The sequence below is a fragment of the Hyaena hyaena genome, unplaced genomic scaffold (assembly GCF_003009895.1).
Source record: "Hyaena hyaena isolate Hyena2069 unplaced genomic scaffold, ASM300989v1 scaffold_2115, whole genome shotgun sequence".
Classification (NCBI taxonomy): domain Eukaryota; kingdom Metazoa; phylum Chordata; class Mammalia; order Carnivora; family Hyaenidae; genus Hyaena; species Hyaena hyaena.
In genome coordinates, this window is record NW_024082742.1 from 74,024 (window position 1) to 78,845 (window position 4,822).

Genomic DNA, 4,822 nt, shown 5'->3' on the forward strand with positions numbered 1-4,822 from the left:
AGGGCAGGGCCACAGCTGGGACCCGGGACAGGGTTTTTGACGGGTGCTGTGATACTGTGGTAACATATCCCATAATCATCACAGTAGTACCACAGTGACACAGACCTACCCCCAATCCTTCTTCCTGGGGGGCTGCGGGGCCGGTGGGGGAGGAGCCTGGGAAGCCCAGGGCTGATCTGTGGGTTGTGCTCTTGACATGCAAGGGTGCCTGGCTCTGCCTCACTGGCCCCTCACTGGCTCTCCCTTTGCCACCTGCCTGTGGGCCCATTTTCTCTAGAGCTGCCTGGGATTGTGCCATTGTGGTGACGGGCCTCAGGGACCGCCCACTCCCAAAGCACTTGTTGTCCCCAGATGCAGCTCCAATTCCCCCTGCTTCTAGCTGGACCTGGAGCACATGCAGGTGAGGAAGTGCAGGCCCAGGGGGGCCCAGGCCCAGGGGAGGCCTAGGTGAGGCCCAGGAGCAGAGGAGGCCCAGATGCAGGAGAGGCCTAGGTGAAGCCCAGGCGCAGAGAAGGCCCAAGTGCAGGGGAGGCCCAGGGGAGGCCCAGGTGCAGGGGAGGCCCAGGGGAGGCCCAGGTACAGGGGAGGCCCAGGGGAGGTCCAGGTGCAGGGGAGGCCCAGGGGAGGCCCAGGGGAGGCCCAGGTACAGGGGAGGCCCAGGTGCAGGGGAGGCCCAAGGGAGGCCCAGGGGAGGCCCAGGTACAGGGGAGGCCCAGGTGCAGGGGAGGCCCAAGGGAGGCCCAGGGGAGGCCCAGGTACAGGGGAGGCCCAGGTGCAGGGGAGGCCCAGGTGCAGGGGAAGACCAGGGGAGGCCCAGGTGCAGGAGAGGCCAAGGGGAGGTCCAGGGGAGGCCCAGGTTCAAGGGAGGCCCAGGGGAGGCCCAAGTGCAGGGGAGGCCAAGGGGAGGCCCAGGTACAGGGGAGGCCCAGGGGTGGCCCAGGTGCAGGGGAGGCCCAGGTGCAGGGGAAGCCCAGGGGAGGCCCAGGTACAGGGGAGGCCCAGGGGTGGCCCAGGTGCAGGGGAGGCCCAGGTGCAGGGGAAGCCCAGGGGAGGCCCAGGTACAGGGGAGCCCCAGGGGTGGCCCAGGTACAGGGGAGGCCCAGGTACAGGGGAGGCCCAGGTTCAGGGGAGGCCAAGTGGAGGCCCAGGTACAGGAGAGGCCCAGGGGAGGCCCAGGCCTAAGGGAGGCCCAGGTTCAGGGGAGGCCCAGGGGAGGCCCAGGTGCCCCGCTTCACCTGCCCGGGTTGCTGCTGGGGCACTGAGGGCTCCTGGAAGGTAACGTCTGTGGTGGCTGCACAGGCCCCACCTTTGCTGCAGGCTGCGGGAGTCTGACCTCCCTCCAGGAGACTCTGTGACGGTGATGGGTGATTATTATTGGGCCTGAACGCTGTCTTCTTCCATGGAGCTCTCCCCCTGGAGTGTGGAGCCTCGTCCCACCTCCTCACCTCTAGAGGGCTGCCCAGCGCCCGGCCCACCTTGGTGTCTGTTTTTCTCAAGTTCTGCATGGGATTCTGGAGCCGGTGGGCTAGTGCTTTGCTGGGCGGCCTCTTCCCCTGCCACCCTGAGTGCTGTTGGGTCTTCGGGCCTTGACATCACTGCCACCTGGGGCAGGGCCAGTCCTTTCCGGAGCTTCTGCCTCTGTACCTCAGCGTCCTTGCCCACGGGGCCCGTGTTGGTGCTCCATGCTCCTTAGGCCCCTGGGGTGGGCGCTGCCCTGGAACCCTGACCCTCCCCTGAGCAGTAGGGCTGTGTCGGAACCCATTACAAGGGCAGCGTCTGCACCTGGTACAAATCCCAAGGGAGATGGCAGCATCTCCCGCTGAGTCTCCGCCCAACGGCCTCCTGGGCTCCCCCCAGGCCCTCAGTGCCGGTGTGTGGTCCTGTCCATCCTGCGCACACACAGTGCAGGCAGCCCAGTGTCTTGCGGGCCCCTGCCTCCTGCTCGACCCTGGGCAGTGGGGTTTCTCTGTCACCATCAGCAAGCTGCCCCCCGGCTCGGGTGTGCTTTGCATGTGGACGGACGCCTCCAGACCCCACTTCCCAGACCTGCCCAGCAGCTCACCTGCCCCAGGAGCACATGCCACGTGGGGCAGCTGTGTCACTGTGGGGGCACTCGTGTCCACCCTTGCTGGCCCAGGGCCAGCTCTGCGGCAGGCCCCGCATTTCCACTGGGTTTCTGTTCTGAAAGTCAGGGTGAGCAGGGATGAATCTGACAGGGACCTCATGGGTCAGGGTGGCTCCTCACGGGGCTTAGTGCGTCTGAGGTTTCCCCATTTCAGGGGGTCTGGTGGCTTCCTTCCGCTCTCTGCGCCCTCTCTGGGGTTTTCCCTGTCCCTGGCACGGCCAGCGAGGGTCGGCATTCCCTGCCCCTGCTCTCCTGTCTTCTGGACTTTGTCAACGGTGGCCTGTGTTCAAGCCTTGCACGTATCTCAGCCCACCTAACACTGCAGAGGGCTCCCCCACCTCTGTCTGTGGGAACCTGCCTGGGAGCAGTTTCTGTGGCCGGGGTGACTCTGGAGAGCAAGCTGCCTGGATGGACACTTTCCCTCCAGGCTCTAGTGAGAGGTGGGGCTTCCTCTCAAGGCTCCTGGGGCCCCTGTGCACTGAGGCACCCAAGCCGAGGGCACCTGGCTGCCAAGGGTGATCCATGTGCTCACATAGCCCCCACCTTCATCCTGGGAGCTGGAGCTCTGACTGCCCATTGTCCCAAGGGCAAGGGGGCTCCCAGAGTGGCCTCAGTGGGGTCTGTTGGCCAGATGGCTCTGTCCACCCCTTTGACCAGGATTCCAGAGCTCCAGACATGCTCAGTGCCTTTGCAGAGCCCATGTGGCCACTGTGTAAGCCACGCCCAGCCCCTACACTGGCTCCAAGGCTGCCGGCCAGGACCCTGGACTCGCCTGGGCATCAAAAGTCCCTGGGCCTGTGGGGGTTGAACCCAGCCCACAGGCTGCTAGGGAAAGTTCTCACCAGGACCACTGATGACCCATGTGGGTGTGCAGTGCAGCTGAGACGTGATAGATGCGCCCTAGGGCCCAGGGTCTCTGGTGCAGGTGTGGCGGCCATGTCTGTGCTCCCCAGGGGTCACACCTGATTACGGGCTGGGTCCTGGGTGCAGCAAGCCCTGTGCCCGTGCTGACTGGAGCAGCTGCCCAGATGGAAAGGAGCTGGGCACCCAGCCTGTGAGCCAGGACTGCTCCAGGATGTTTCCTCCAGAAGCTCCTGCGTCTGCCCTTCAGTGGGAGCAGCTGGGCATTCCAGGCTGGAAAGCACTGCGGCAGTTTGTGGGCAGCGGTGGGCTTGGATGTAAAGGGTTTGCTGAGGATGGAGCTGACCCGCTGCACACCCCTCAGCCGCACATGCTCGCAGTCCCTTGGGAAAGACTCAGTCTCTATACCTGAGTGGCCTTTGTGGCCTCCCCGAGTCAATGAACTGTGGGTTCTCTGGGCCGCATTCTTGAAATCAGAAAGGTGGGCCTTTAGAGGATGCTAGCTGTGCAGGGAGGGGGAGGGAGCGCAGTCCTCCTGCCTGGAGCTGGGAGAGCCCAGCCCCTGCTGTCTGGGTGCCCAGCGTGCAAGTGGATCCCGTGTGTGCTGTGTGGCAGTGGTAGGGTGATGCCCATGCCTCTCAGGGCTGTGGGTCAGAGCTGAGCCTTCTGGGTGCACAATGTGGCCAGCTTTCTCCTGGGGCTCAGAGGTGATATTTTGACCTTAAGGACAGAGCACATCTGTCTGCCAGTCTGGGGTGAGGCCCAGCACCCATGAACGGAGTGGGTGGTGTCTGGAGCAGGTGGCCAGCCTGGAGGCTCCGCCTGGTCCTCTCACTTCATGCTTCTACCTGCAGCCCGGCCTGAGCTCTCCCCCTTCCTCTTCGCTGCCTCCTACACCTGCTTCCACAGGGAGGGCTCTCCAAAGGGAGGTCTGAGCTGGCTCTTCTGGAGATGTGCACTTGGACCTGGAGGGGGGGGTCCAGCCACTGTCTCTCCAGTGTAAGCACCAACCAGGGAGGGGTCTGTGTGAACACAGCACCAGGTGTCTCTGGGGCAGGGCGGAAGGGCACGGGGCAGGGGGGCTTCAGAGCGGCTCTCCAGACTTTGAGGGTCACCTTGAGCATGGGGGATGGCTGGTACCACCCAGCACGCTAACAGCAGACTCAGAGGGAGTCTGGCTGGAGCGGTACTTAACTGAGTCTTCTCCCCACTGCCTAAGGGCCTGCAGGAGCTATAAACACCACCTAATTCAACGAGCTCACGGAATTTGGCTTCCTCGAGTGCCCTTCATGACTTTGGTTCTTGGTGTGAAAATGGACCTGCATTGCTCTTTTTGGGTGCGTTGAAGCATGGTTCACTGAGTCCAGAAGCAGGTCCCTGTGGCAGTGACCATGTCTATGGAAGTCTGGAGCCCTGTCCACAAAGCCATCCGGGCGGAGATGTGAATTCTTCTGACAGCTCCCACCCTGGCATCCGCTTGCTGACCCAGTCGGCTAAACTTTATTGCCAGAAATGGAAACATGTGCCACCTATTCTGTGCTGACGAGTGCATTCTGCCCAGTCATCCCCAATGTGAGCCGGGCTGCGATCCGCTGAGTCGGCGCATCCACATTGGCACCTGGCTCCTGCCCTGCCCAAGCCACAGAAACAGCAGAGTCACTTGGAGGCACAGGGGGATGCCTCTAGGAGACCCAGAGCCTCTGCCAGGGGAGGTAGTACCCAGCATCCCCTCCTGGGGCGGCAGAGGGCAGGGCCTTGGCTCCAGGAGGTCCCCAGCTTTACTGGGCGAGGGGCGCACATTTCTGCAGCAGATGAAGGATGCTCGGGGAGGGGCGT

At 63.6% G+C, this 4,822-nt stretch overlaps 1 long non-coding RNA gene across 1 annotated transcript; it reads left to right on the forward strand.

Moving 5' to 3' along the window:
• Positions 1–204: 204 nt before the first annotated feature.
• On the forward strand, positions 205–4,518 carry LOC120227232. Its single transcript, XR_005527209.1, has 2 exons — positions 205–400; positions 4,206–4,518. It is a non-coding gene; the product is annotated as an uncharacterized LOC120227232 (long non-coding RNA).
• Positions 4,519–4,822: the final 304 nt, after the last annotated feature.